This window comes from Crocodylus porosus, unplaced genomic scaffold (assembly GCF_001723895.1).
Source record: "Crocodylus porosus isolate Cpor-Errol unplaced genomic scaffold, CroPor_comp1, whole genome shotgun sequence".
Lineage (NCBI taxonomy): Eukaryota > Metazoa > Chordata > Crocodylia > Crocodylidae > Crocodylus > Crocodylus porosus.
Genome location: NW_017728936.1, coordinates 2,263,800 through 2,279,019, shown reverse-complemented (window position 1 = coordinate 2,279,019; position 15,220 = coordinate 2,263,800).

Below are 15,220 nucleotides of genomic sequence, written 5' to 3'. Positions count from 1 at the left end.
CTTGCTTCTTGTTGGGATGGTCACCCCTTGGGCCTGGAGTATTGTCTCCTTAAGGAACGACCACTCATCTTGGGCACTAAACTCCCCTGCTCTAGGGAACCCCAGCGCCTTGTCCACTGATCTGCTCAACTCATTGAATTTGGCCCTCTTGAAGTCTAGGGCTACTGCCTTGCTACAGGCCCTTAACACCCTGCGCTGGATGATGAACTCCAGCAAGCGATGATCGCTGTCGCCCAGGTGGTCAAGGACCTGGAGGCCCCTGACCAGGTCATCGCCTGCGGCCAGGACCAGGTCCAACAGGGTATTTCCTCTGGTGGGACCATGCACCTCCTGAGTTAAGTGGAGGTCCTGTATCTCAGCCAGGAATCGCCTGGAACGGTCCGACCTGGCTGACTGTTCCTCCCAGCAGATGTCTGGGTAATTTAAATTCCCGGTCCAGCTCCTCCCCTTGGTTGGGTGGTCTGTAGTAGACCCCACCATTAGATCCCTCTCCCGACGGTCCCCTTGTATCTTGACCCTGAGCACTTCCAGTTGCCCCTCTGACCCCATTCTGCTGGCAGAGGGTATGTATTGCTCCTTGACATAGAGCGCCACACCCCCACTTTTCCTTCCTTCTCTATCCCGCCTGTAAAGCCTATAGCCCCTAATGCTAACTGCCCAGTCATGGGATGAATCCCACCACGTTTCCATAAGCCCTATTATGTCTGGGTCTGAACTGGCCATTCTGAGGGCAAGTTCCTCCTGTTTGTTCCCCATACTATGAGCATTGGTATCTAGGCATTTAAGGCCCTGCCTAGCTGCGTGTGCCACCTCCCGATTTGGGAGACTGTTTGGACCCCTGTTTCTTACCTGGGCACTCCTTGCATTTGTCACCTGTCTTGCTTGGGTGGTGTGTCCTCATCTTCCTGCGGCTCCCTCCCCCAGTGATGCTAGTTTAAAGCTCCCCATACGAGATCAGCCATCCTGGAAGAGAAGATACGCTTGCCTTTAGGTGGGAGGTGAAGCCCATCCCACCCCAGCAAGTCCCCCACCCAAAAGCATGGGTCATTATCAAGGAACTCAAGGCCTGCCTGGCAGCACCAGCTGTGTAAGCGCTGGTAGACCTCGCCAATGCCGGCCTCGTGTCACCGTCCCCACCTACTCACTGGAAGAAGAGAGGAGAATACCACCTGTGCTCCTGTCTCCTTAAGCTTGTCCCCCAGGCCCTTGAAATCCTTCATAATGTGGTCAGGGTTGTCCCTGGTCGCGTTATTCGTCCCCACATGGATGACAACCATGGGGTACTGGTCTGCAGGTTGGATGTAGGCCGGGATCCTCTCCGTGATATCTCTAACCTGAGCCCCGGACATGAAGCAGACCTCCCGCGTCATGGGGTCAGGCCGACAGATGGGACCTTCCAGTTCTCATAGGATGGAGTCTCCGATGACGAGGACCCAGCGTTTCTTCCTGCTGGTGTTCACTCTCTGCCCATTGCTTGTCATGTGGGGAGTGGCATCGTCCCCACTGGAGGCAATTTCACTGTCTTTCTCCATCACAGCTGCCAGGGCGTCAAACTTGTTCCCCAGGGGAACCTGGGGAGCTTCCATCACTCTAGGCCTAGCAGCTCTGGATTTGAACACCTTCTGCCACTCCTGCATTGGATGCGTCTCCCATGGGAGCTGTACTGTGGGCAAGCAGGCCTGCAGAGAACAGAAATAGGCGTCAGTGAAGTGATTTCCGTTAGAAACTTCCAGCTCTTGGAACCGAAGCTTTCACTGTTCGTGCTACTTTGGTTGTGTCTCTTAAGGTACATTGTTCCACCTGATTTCAAGCATGCACCTATGGGTTTTGATGCTCAGCTTGTCACTCAGGACAGCACAGCTGGCCTGGAGTCTCTCGGAGACAGAGGTGATGTTGAATTAACGTTCCTTCTGCAGCTTGCCCCAGAATCACAGAGTCTCCGCAGAGCAAATAACTTCAACCAAGGCTCCTGATTTGGCCTGCAGCAGTATTTAATGGGTCCCAAGGGTGGACACTCAGCTTTACCGCCAGGTTCATTGGTTTTGCTGAGGGTTATTTTATTTAATGTTTATGTTTTCAGTCTGTATTAATTCTGTTGCTTGCCTTGCAACTGCAGCAGCCCCCTTTGCTCTTGCTCTGGCCATCTTCAGTAGCTCTCAGTTTACCGCACTAGGAATTCCTCCCTTATTGGCCTTTTGCTAATGGCTTTTTTTAACTTTCTTTGTGGACCAAAGTGTCCTTGTTGGCCATGGTAACCTCTCCATTTTATTTATCCCTCATGCCTTGTAATCTCATACAATGGCAGCTTAATCAACCCGCCAGTGCTTCTCACAGTCCTGTTTGCACGAGACACAAAAGAATTAAAGCAGTCAGAATTTAAAAGCTTTACCGGGCGGTACAGTCGGCACATTGAGAGCTAGCGCTATTGTAGCAGGTATTGAAAGTCTGCTAGACAGAGCAATCTCTCTTTGTTTCATAATGATGGCGAGCTGGAAATGGGATCCCCCGTGGTCTACAGCCAAAGAGCTCTGCCATCCTACGTTCCTGTTCCTGATGAGATGCCCCGTGTTGCATATGTCCTCTGCAGAACATGTGCTGCACACATGATTCCTCATCTTCACCCTGTCATTCATTTCTTGTGTGATATCAGGTAAATCATGTTGCCTCTCTGCTTCTGGCTCTCTGCTGAAGGGATGTACATGATATTTTTAACTCAGCCTTTTTGGTTGTATTTCAAGCATTGTTTTGGGAGAGCAGAGACTCCTGTGCTGTTTGGGCCCGCTGGGAGGCATATCAGGAAATATCAGAGCCATCCAGTATTTCAGGAGATGCCTGTATTTCCCATATGCCAGCTACACCATGCAGCATGGCCTTGCACCTTCAGGATGCACCTGGCCTATCAAGCAGCATGGCATGTGCCCATCTGCTGCATGCAGAGAACCCAAGGTGAAAGGTAGCCTGTAAGAAGCCAAATAATAGTGTTATCTGCTTCACTGAGTGCTAAAGAATAGTACTTATCTCTCAAGCACACCTGGCTGGCTGAAGGCCATTCTATCTCTAGGGCTGATCTGCTGGGTAGAAGATGCAGGGTGTTCCAGTTTTATATAAATGTTGCAGATCACGCACACAGCCTTGGAGAAACATCATGTTTGCAAAATCCTCTCCTAAATTCGAGGATCATTAACCCACACAAATGTAGTGATGGAAATGCAGTGACCAGGCCATGTATAAAGGTTTGTCTGTGAGCTAACAGGCCTTAGAGTCCAAGTCAAAAACTCATGAGATCCAGAGCACAGGCAACCCTCCCAAAAGTGCTTGCTGTGTGTAAGGGAAGGCCCATCGTGGGATTCGAACTCCTATAGGCCCCCAGAGTTCAAAATAACTCGAGGTTTGTCTTGAGTCCCTGTCCAGATGCAGGATTCGCTCTTTCTGGACCATCCCAACCAGATACCTGTCCAACCTCTTCTTGAAAACCTCCAGTGAAGGAGATTCCACAATGACCCTGGGCAGCTTTTTCCCTAGTCCTGTTGTTATGACAGGGAGCTTTCCTGAGATTTGATCTAAATCAGATTTGCCACAGTCTAGCCCCTTTGCTGTGTGCCCTGCCCTCCATGGCAAAGCACAGCAAAGTTTCTGCATGGTCTTTATGGCAACCTTTGAAACCTCCTTTCCACCAGACTGAACATGGCTCATCCTTTGAACCTTTCCACATTCGGCTTGCATTCCACCCCCAGTAGCATCTTCACTGCTCACCTCTGGATCTTCTCCAGTTTCTCTACATCCTTCTTAAAATGCAGTTCCCACAAAACCAGGCACTTGGAGAACTCTTGGTTTAATTTCAGTACCATATCCCTATTTATGCTGGCCTTGCAGCCTCCTTCTGTTTCTAACAGCCTGTAGGAGAGGACATAGCATGCCTCAAGGGAATAACAGTCTTCTGCATCCCACTCGCTTCATTAATAACCACATTATGTGATGATGTTTTCCACTTGTATTATTCTATAGATCATTTTTATTATGTAGATACAAACCCTTTGATATTGTAATTGCGAAGTACACATTATGAAGACAAATGCATTGGGTTTAATGAGAATGGATTGCCAATAAAAGCTGAAATACAGGAAAGCATTTTTTAGCATTAACCCTCATAGAAAATGGTGTCAGACCAAGTGCCCAGTAGAAGAGCCCCCTCCCCACCGGGATGTAAATAGTATATTTTTAGGCTACTGCTGATAAAGTATTGACTTTAGCAGCATCTTAATTATCTGACAAAGGAGGGCAAGGGGGTACGTTACCTCTAATTGCTCTCTGTGAAACCCTTACCTGTGCTAAGAAGAAAAGGAGTGTGACAAGTTGTGTGAGGTCCAGAGTGGAAGTGTTACCTCATCTACTGGCCTGGGGACAGGAGTGACTGTGATACCAGGGTATGCATGCGAGGCAGAATGAAGATGTGATTTGTGGCATGTGGCAACAGACCCAAGCTACCTTCATCTAGTTACTGTGAGGAGCAATAGCAGTGAAGATCCAGTGGTATCAGTTTGTACTCTGGTTGCTAGTACCTGTTGTAGCCAGTACCTCCAAGTCTTCAATTGGTTTTACTTCTATTGGCATGCTAGGTCAAGCTAGCACAGGTACATAGCACTTTTTACAATGCCTTTGCAGTCTGCAGAGCTGTCACTGCATTACTAGGTGGTATTTTGCTTTTTGCCTGCATTTCATAGGTGCTGGAGTTAAAAGGTAATCTGGCTTTCTTTTGAGAAAATGCGGTACTGTTTGCATTTGTGAAAGGACCTCCTCAGTATCCTACAAACCAGGACAAACCCTCATCACCCTGGGAAGAAGGCAATGATCTGTTTGCCATTTCATTCACAAAACATTGAAGTGCAGTGGGGGTGAGAGCGCATTCATAGATTTCTAGATCTGAAGATTGAAGGGGGCTTTCATTATCATCTGGGTTGATGTCCTGTATAATCCAAGCCAGAGAAGCTTACCCAGGTATTTTTGAGAAAGGAGTTGGGTTGTCCAAAGCCCCATGACTTACTCAGGCCTGGAGTCAGCATTCCTCCCTGTTCTTTCATCTTTGTTTTTGCAAAAGTCCCAAGTACGGGAGCTGCTGTTGAAGGGGGGCGAGGGGTGTGTGTGAGAAGTGGGCATTACACACACGCATGCTCACACACGTATCTCCAAGGTAATCAGTGTTAACCTGTAGCTGCCATAGTGAAATCACGTTACAGTACCAATCAAAGGACTCCTTGGTGAGCTAACAGATGGAAGGAGTCCTTTCCCCAGCTGACACGTACACAGATTTAATCAGCTCGCACTTTTGTTTCCACCTGGCATAGACTCTGGGAGATATGTCTTGATTTGCATCCTGCCAAATTCTCCCCATAGATTCTTGACATCTTTGTTTCTTGTGACACAACAGCAGCTATTGCAGGGAGGCATTTCAACACCTGTCTCAGGGACACATGCATTCCCTCCCTGCATGTTGTAAACAGCTTCGTGTCTTGAGTTGGGCTGGACAGTTGGGAGCAAGGTGGAAACAAGATTCCTACATCAACTGTCTGGGCCCCTGGTGCTAGTCGGAGCTAAACCCAGAAGAGAAAGGGGGAGTCCATCCGTTTGGCCGTCAGCTTTGTCACTAGCCTGGATTGGTTGTATGCTCAGCCACAGGCTTTCTGTGTGACCTTGTGGAAGTCACTTGGGACCAGATCCTACTCCATCTGTTCAGTGCCTTAGGTGTGATCTATTCCCACCCTTCAACAGTCCCTGAAAATATGTTAACACAAAAGGTATGAGACTGTAGGGGTGTACCGATAGAGATTTTGGGGACTGATACTGATAGCCGATTTTTAATGAGGCACATCGGCCGATACTAATCCAATTTCCAATACAGCTGTGTGCAGCTGGTAAGTCGGTTACGATGGGAGGGGAGAGTGGAGGAAAGAAGCATGGGGAGGCAGATCAGTATCCCTCCCAAGGTGAGGGAGGGGGCAGGACAGGCACTGCTCAGCTGGGGCAAGATGGGACATGGGATGGAGCCACAGCTTGTGGAGGTGGAGGCAGCTGTGCCCACCCTGGGAGCATATAGGGGGTGGGGGGTAGGGGGCTGCAGCTGTGTGCTGCACCAGGCTCTTCTCGGCAGGGGCTGTGGAGGGTGCTGCAGTCACCCAGAATTTCACTGTAGCCCCGCTCCCAGTGCCACCACCACTGCCTGCCCAGCACAGCCCCAGCTTTTCCTGGTGTGTGGGTGGAGGCAGGGCTTTGAGCCAGGGCTGCACTGGGTGGGCATTGGTGTCGGCACTGGGAGCGGGGCTACAGCAAAATTTGGGGTGACTGCAGCCCCCTCCATAGACCCTGCCCCAAGCCTAGCCCCTGCTGAGAAGAGCCCAGTGCAGCCCTGGCTCCAGCCCACAGCTGCAGCCCATCCGCCCTCCCCACCCCACACAGATCCAGGGGCACATGCCCCCCTCCCCACACCGTGTCCTCCCAGGGGTGCGCACAGCAGTGGGAGCTGCCCTCCACCGCCACAACCCCACAGCTCCATCTCACATCCTGCCCTGCCCTGGGTGGGCAGCGCCAGCCCCAGTCCGTCTGTCACTGTGGGGGGCATTGATCTACCCCCACACCCCTTCCCTCCCCAGTCCCCTTCCACAACAATGGACTTACCAGCTGCACGCAGCTCTCCACACTGCCGGGCTGTTCTCCGTGCTGCCTACATACTGTGCTGCAGCTGCACGCACACATGAGCATTTATCGGCCAAATTATCAGCTGCTTTGGGCTGATTTCCTATACAGCCAATTTTCTTTATATCGGACTGATGTATTGGTGTACCTCTGTATGTACCATCTGTATGTATTGGTGTACCATCTGCTTCCTTCCTGCTTTTCTGTGACTTAGTCTTAAGATCAAGATGGCAGCATGGTACAAAACTAGGTGGACTTTCAGGGACTTAAGCAAGATGAAATAGGTGTGCTATAGACAGTCTAAGAGCTCTTAGGTGCCCAACAGTTGGAATAGGGTCTGATCCATCATCCCTCTGTGCTCAGTTGCGCACCTGTAGTGTGGACATTGTAGCATGCTTGCTGTCCAAGCTGATATCTATGCACAAAATAATGTGAAAAATCCATTGTCCCCTTACTTATAATGATCTAAAACAGTGGTGTTCAAAGTACAGCTTGCAGGCTGGATCTGGCTTATGGAGCTGAGTCATCTGACCCACAGGGTTGCCCACAGGCCCAGAAATTTGGTACAGGAGGAGCGGTGGCAGTGTTAATTGCCACACCTCTTGGAGTCCCATGGCAATTAAAGCTGACACCCTTCCTCTGCTGCTAAATTTTCAGACCCATGATAAGCCCCACAGGTTGGATGACCTGACCGTGTGTGCTCGATTGGGCCAAAGAATGGGACTGCTCTGCAGATAAATCTAGCACATGAGGCCGACCTGGTATGCAGGACCTGACTTAGTGGGTCAGTCCATATGCTGGATCTGGCCCAAGGACCTGTCCCTCTGCACCAGATGCAGCCCACAGACTAGCTGTATCTCACATTCAGTTCACATGCCAGAAAGGTTGAGCGGCACCACTGATCTAGGATACTTGTATCACCAAGGATGTGCTTGTTTTTTTTAAAGTTTTATATGGAGGTGATGAAACAATCACTAAAGAAATCTTCTGAATTTTTAAGTTTTAAACTATTTAAACGTAGAAATCTTGTTTTTCTAAAGATGTTTGCTATTGCGGTGTTTCAGAACTGAAGAGATTTCAATCAACTCGAGATTTCAATCAACTCCATTGTTGGCCAAACAACTGAAAAAAAAAATCAATGGAACTTGTCATTTAAATTGTTGTCATTTTTTATTGAACGCTGAATTTTCAACAAATTAAAATGAGAAAAATGATTAACTCTATATCTATCTATCTAGATAGGTATCCATATCTATATCTAGACTACATACCTTAAAACCAAAGCTTATCCAAATTCAGCTAAACCTTTTAGACCGACTTGGGAATTATCCCATACTTCCTACTTTCTATAATTTCAGCTGTAGGTAGTGCTTCTAGAAATATATTGACAGAAAGTTTGGACTTAAGTCAAAGGATGGGGCTAGGTGATCTGTTTTCTTTCCATCACTATACTACTGACCTGCTTTTTTTGGGGTGGGGAAATGACTTGCCTTGGTGCCTTGGATTCCTTTTCTGTCACAGTCTAAGAGGGTAAATTACTGATGCATCTTTGGATATGCAGAGTGATTCGTTATTTTATTTTGAGGTCTTGGATGAGTCGGCCTTCCAGAAATTATTAGAAGCTGTTTGGGGCAGGGACTTTTTTGTTGTTCTTGTTCTCTGTTTCTATAGCACCTAGCACAGTGGAGTCCGAGTTCGTGACCAGGGATCCTAAGGCTATCAGAGCACAAAAAATACAATAAACTAAACAAAGTTCTTACAAGACTTTTCCAAAAAACCTCAGACATAAAAACAGGTTGACTTCAGTTTACAATAATTTTGTTTTACATGCATAAAGAACCACCATGTTTTTCCAGACAGAATAAGGGGTAACTAGGGGGAAGAACAAGTTTCTCTGAGAGCGAGAGCAAGTGTATGCATCTCCTACCCAGCATGCTCCATCAGCTTTCAGTGACTGCCATGGATGAGTTGACTCCTTGTACATCCAAGACCTGAAGTTAGTCTAAAAGCTACATGCCTGCTGAAGTGTGTGTGGTGGGGTGGGGGCAACAAGATTTGGAGGGCTTCTGCAATGGGTTATCTGTTTCCTGCTGAATTCTTGAGTTGTCCCTTTGCATGCCTCCTCCTAAATGCGGGAGGGAATGTGGCTGCGTCCAGAGTGAGTGACACTGAGCAAGTACCTCTGTAGATGAGAAGTAGAGCAATGCTGTAATTCCAGGTCAGGGACAGTAGAGCTGCCCTATCCGACTTCCTTTGCATTTTCCACCATACTCTCTTCGTTCGTGTCTTACTGCTGTGACATCTTATCTGTGTGTGACATTGCTTGCTGGCAGTACAGGATAACAGTCTACTACTACTACCAGGTAATGAAGTTAGTTCTTTAGTTCAGGTGCTAGCCATTTGTAGTAGTGCTAACTATCTTGGGTTCAAACTCTATTAATAAGCGCCCAGAGGACATGGTCAAGCTAGGGCTCAGTGCCAGTGCTCGATGAAAGAAGTAGGAATTTACAGAGCTTTTGCAAGATGTGACTTACTTCTCCCTCCCCGATTTGAAAAAACGAAAAGGAAAAAAAAAACCTTTTAGCACATTGGGAGAAGGGAATAGTTTTTTACATGTTGGTAATTACATAAAAAAATGTTTTCGTTTAATGCTGCATCCGGAGCTTTCAAAGAAGAAGAAAAATATAGAGGAGAGTGCCATTAATTTGGCTTACCTTCCTGCAGCCATCGGGAAAGAAACACATCTGAAATTGGCCTGTTCAGTAAACAGCCCCACATCCCTCCACAATCTGTTTGCTTGATCTATCAGGCAAGTCACCTGGAAAGTTGAATGTCTTGTTTGCCTGCTTTTGACTTCTTATTCTTTTCTCTCTCTCTCCACCTAATTTTTTTAAGGGCTGTGTTATATGAATATCCTTGGCTTAATTTGCATTGCATTAAAGTAAAACATTTTAAATTTCTTCACAGCAGAAGTAAATCTGACAGACTTTATGAAGCCATTATACCTGCAGGTATTTTATACTTTTAAAATACATTCTTGTCAAGCTATCTTAATTATATTATTATATGTACTTTTGAACTCCGTATCCACTCTTCGGTGATATATTATGCTTTTGACAGCAGAGTCCTAAAAAGCTACAATTTATATCAAAGTTCTGTGGCTGAACAAAGATGTATCTATTATGGATTCAGGGGAATTTATTAATTTACTGTTTTGGAACGCTTATTCATTGACAAAGCTTGCTCACTTTAATTTTCTAGCCGGCTGATTATTAGGTGGAGTGCTTATGCGCACTGAACACCAGTTTTCTGGCGCAGCTTTGCACCGTAGTAGAGAACAGCCAGAGATAGGTGAGTGGTTTTAAATGCAGTGTATCAAACTACTACAGTAATGTGGGCAGAGTTCATCTTGCTTTTATTTCTGTATATAGCTTTCAGCATTCATCTGATTCTTACTTAGCTGGGTTCAGTCACCTAGGTGGAGTCCCAGAGGGTCTTCTCATATTAGGGCCCAATCCTGTAAACATGCTTAGCCAAGGTATAGTCATATGTGTAAGCAAAGCTAGTTCCACATTTGAAATTAGTCTGACTTGAGAACATGCTTAAAGTTCTTAAGTGCGTTGCTTAAATGTTGCTGAATGATTGGCCCTACTGTTGCCTGGCATTATGAATCAAGAGTTTTACTGCTCTAGTGCTCTGTATTCACAGTTTTGATTGCCTGGAATGGAGAGGTCGGGACAGTCAAGATCCATAGTTAGCAATAGGCTGACCTAAATTCTCTTGCCATTAGCTTGGTGGCAGAATGTGGGCAAGTTATTTAACCCTTTGTCCTTAGTTTTCCCCAGCAGATAATGAAGATAATGAAACTATTGGAAAATAAGGAGTGTGCTCAGTGCAGAATTGGAGGGATTCTCTGGAAGTTGGATTAGGCCGGGGTGGCCACCCATGGCATGAGTGCCACAAGTGGCATGGGTAGTCTCTGTGTGTGGCATGCAGCAGATCATAAAGGAGACAGGCGGCACCACAGAAAATAGGGCAAGGAGCAGAAAGCAGAGCAGCCAGTCGTGTAGGGGAAGGAGATCAGAGTGGCACTCCAGGAGGATGAGGGCTTAATTGGTGGCACACCTGCCGAAAAGGTTGGCCCCCCACTGGATTAGGTCATCATAATTGCCTGTTCTAGCCTTTGAATCCATGGGCCTAATAAACGTTACTACTAAAGGTGCACCAATACATCAGTCCCATCTCGGATCGGTACCGATATAAACAAAATGGAAAGCATCGGAAATCGGCTTTTTTGCCTGATGTAGCTGATAACGTGGCCAATAAATGCACCACAATGCATGTTCACAGCTGAAGCATGCATGGGATCCAGGAGCACAGCCCGGCAGCTTGGAGGCCAGCATCTGGCTGGTAAATCTGGTGCAGGGGAAGGAAGGGGCATGGGGGGCTGAGTGAGGCTTCTGTGATGAGGGAGGAGTAGGGCTGGGATAGGGAATGCCCAGCTGAGGTGGGGCAGGCATGGGACAGAGCTGCAAGTGGCTCGTCTAGGGCAGGGGGGGAGTCTCCTGCCACTGTGCACACCCTGGGAAGGCATGGGGGACATGTGCCCCTGGATCTGCACACAGAGCAGGGTGGGGCAGGCTGTCGCTGTGGGCTGGGGCTGAGGGCAGCACCAGGTTCTTCCTGGTGGGGGCTGGACTGGGCCTGGCTGTGCTCGGGGCACACGGGGGTTGGGGGAGCTACAGTGAATTTTGGGGTGCATGCAAGGCGGGAGCCACTCCCCGAACGAACCACTTGCGGCTCTGTCCCGTACCCACCCTGCCCTGCCCCAGCTGAGCAGCCGCTACCCCTACCCCTGCCCCACTCCCCCCTCACTATGGGGACTTCAATCTGCACCCCCTGCCCATTCCCTCCCCCCACCGCTTTCCCCACATCAGACTTACCAGCCTGATGCTAGTCTCTAAGCTGCCCGGTTGCATATCAGAATCGGATTGATATCAGCCGATACGGCTCCTTAAAAATTGGCCATTGGTATCAGCCCAAAAAATGTCTATTGGTGCACCCCTAATTACTAGAGGCTGTTAGAGTAAATCCACATGAGGCTGGAACACACTGAGAACCTCGGTGGAAGGTGCTGTGCTGATTAATTCTCTCTGCTAGCCTGGAAGATTAGAAGAAGCTAGCATTTACCTTTTATAGAGGGGGCCATAGAGGGATAAACATCATATTTTCAAAAAACTTCCTTTAACCATTGAGATATAGTGTTGCAAAGAACAGGCTATAAGTGATTTGCTTAAGGTCATTCAGTAAGTCAGTGCCATGGTCACAAATAGAATCTAGGCAACCTGGCCCTGGATTCTCATATAATCGCTGGCTTGTACCTCCTTCCCTTGGGAGATGTACTGATATCAACTACAAACCAACAAAAGTCTCTAGCCTTGGGGACAGAAAGCTAGAGTAGTTCTCCGAAGGTTGGGTACCTGTAGGTCAGCTGCCAGGCACATGGTGCTTTTTGCCCACTGCCTGGACATTCATCCTCTGCCTTGGGAGAGATTTTTGGATCAAGCAGCATCCTTCTGTGGGCTTTTTTATACCACCCATGGTATGCAATACTGTAGAGGGAGGTTGCTCATCAGTGAGAGTTGCTAGTGACTGCCTTCTGAATTCTCAGTACACTCAAGGGTTTTCCTTGATGTAAGTGGAAGCATGGCCTACCAGTTAGCCCACCGGCTTAGCAGTTTCTTTTCTGCCTTGGAAAATTTACTTAGTATCTGAGCCTCTGTCCCCAAGGCTGTTGGGAGTAGCAAGCTGTGCTTAAGGTGCCCAGATGCGTCGGTGATGGAGAGCTAGTGCAAGTAGATACGTGACTTAATTTTCTGCCACACTTTTCTCCTGAAGGATTTCACCTCTGCTGACCCTGTTGAAGGTGTTATGCCTATCTGGTCACTAAGAAAAAGACCCTGTTCCACCTATTAGGTGCCTAAGTGGACTTAGCTATTTAAATGTGATCCTCTTCCACTGTGCTTGTGCCCCTGCGTAAAAGTTAATGGATTTATTTTTTATAAAATACTGTCATCTTAACTTTAAGACTATGTCACAAAAAGCAGTGAATAGGAGGGGGGCCCTCCACTTTTTATATCAGTTGATATAGGGACTCAAGCAGGGTGGAACAGAATCATGCTTAGGTGCATCAATCCACTCAGGCACCTAATAGGCAGAGTAGGATCTGTCCCTAGGGACATAGCCAGACTGAAGGCTTATATGCTAAATTAATTACCACATTTCCACAGGGGACTCTGGGGGTCTGCCCAATCCACAAATGTTGGCTTCAAAGCACAGAACTAGGTAGGTCACTGGTATACATGCAGCAAACCCATTCGCATTCACAAATATGATCACAAACTCATTTTAGTTGACAACCAGTTATCTGAGTGCATATGGATCCTAATGGTGCATTGTTCTCCCTGCAAAATTAACTCGAGTGACTGGCACCTGCTTTAGCCTAGCTCAGTTGTGAACCACAGTACTGCAAATGCATATCCAAGCATGTGTGTCCTTCCTAGGGTGCCAGCATGTTGCTAAGACTTCTGGGGCATATCCCAGAGTCCTTTGTGGTAAGGTAAACTGAAAATTTCTTGGGTTTTTTCCTGGGAGATTATTGGAGAAAGACATTTAGAGGATCTGCACTCAAGTGATTTGGCTTGTGTTTATACTGCAAAGTAGAAAGGGGGAATATAGCACTTGGACCAGGTAACCTGGGCTGAAAACATTACCAACCTTAAGGGAGGGGGTCTGTATGGGAAAGCAAGTCAGTAGGGACGGTACCTGATTACGAGCCTACGGTAATACACCAGTGAAGCCATACCTTGAGAGGAGGAGCCAGGCTACCCGCTTATTTAATTTTCTCTAGTACAGCTGAGTAGCTATCAAATGTTAATGATTGTTATTTCCTACTAAAGCATGATGAATTTGAACCAGTGACCAGGAGGTGAAAGGTTCCTCTGTTCTTCCCTTTCAAACTTTTCACTGACTGGCATTGGAGGGCATCTCTGAAGCCAGGGCTTTGTGCCAGTACTGGCTAAAGCAGCTATCTCTGGGTTTCCCCAGTCCTTTTCCTCCTGTTTGAACAGCGAAAGCTGTATGGAGAAGCAGCCATTCATATGCTCATTAAATCATCATCAGCTTAGTGGTTGATCAGTTCCAATAGTTGGGAGGTTGTTAGCTAAATTGGCAGCAAGGTGAGGAAAACATCTGTCTGCTCCATTGTTGGCTTGCCAGCATTGGCACGTGCCAGTCTTTGTGGTTCCAGAAGAGTCTCAGGCATGTAAGATTGCGGAGTTGCAATGAGCTGGAACCATTTTTTATGAACTGCCTGCCTCAGCTAGTGTTTCCAGCAAGATGTTTTTCTCCTGCAACAGTATCAACAATTTTCTGGCTCTCCTAGGATTAAGGAAGCTGGAGGGAATTGAGATAGGAAGGTGGAGCCTTTAACTGCTGGGTTAGCAATGACTGAAGGCTATTTTCAGAGTTTACTTACAGGGGATAAAATTTGCAGAAACATCTAAATGATGTGGGAGTTGAACTGGACAGGAAATAGCTTTCTCACCCCATGAGAATATTTGGGAGTCTGAAAAATATTCTCTTTCCAATCTCAGAAGTACACACAAGCTGATAATTCCCAACGATTTAGGTCAGGTCAAGCAACACATTTTGGTCACAGTCATTTCAGGAAGTTTCATTTCAATTTGTAAAGTTTTAAAACTTTATGAAAGACAAACAAAATAACAGTTTCAGAATGAAAAGTAATTTTGCTCTGACTATTCAAATAGGATGGTCAGATATCTTCAGGGTTTAGTGGAGGGAAGGGGATTCATTTTTGTTTTCCTAAATGAAAGATACAGTATAGCAAAAATGACCCTTTCCCATGGGATGTTTCAGTTTCTTGGTGGAAAATGTTTTGCCAAAAATATCCTGACCAGCTGTTCTTAGGAGCCTAACTTCTGTTTTCAGAAGTGACCCAGGGCCTCCTTGCATGGTAATTTTGGACAGCTCCTGGAGATCTTAACACCCAGATTGTCCACACATTAAAGCCTGAGAACTGGTTTGAAGCACTTATTAGGTGGCTCTAAATTAGGCCACTGCAGGGTAGGATTATCCCTGATCAGTGCTACCTAGTTCTTGTTACACTAATGTGTAGCCACTCTAGGTTACACCTTAGTGTATTCACCCCATCTTGTCCTCTTCCCCCCCTCGGCCCAGATTGGGTCCATGGCACCCCAAGATCTTTGCTCACTGCCTCTATGGACGCCCTGCCTGTGCCTCCCCCCCTCCCCCCCATTTACATGTGGCTGCCTGACTGCTGCTGTCCTGGCCCCGCTTGCCTGGAGGAGAACTCACCATCCCGGTGGTGGCAGGCATGTTAACCCCTCCCTGCCTGCTTCCGTGAGACAGACAGTAGAGGCAAGCACAAGTAAGTGTGTGGGGGGGAGGGGCAGGGCTATGGGGGGCAGTCACGGGGGCAGGGGGGAAGCCC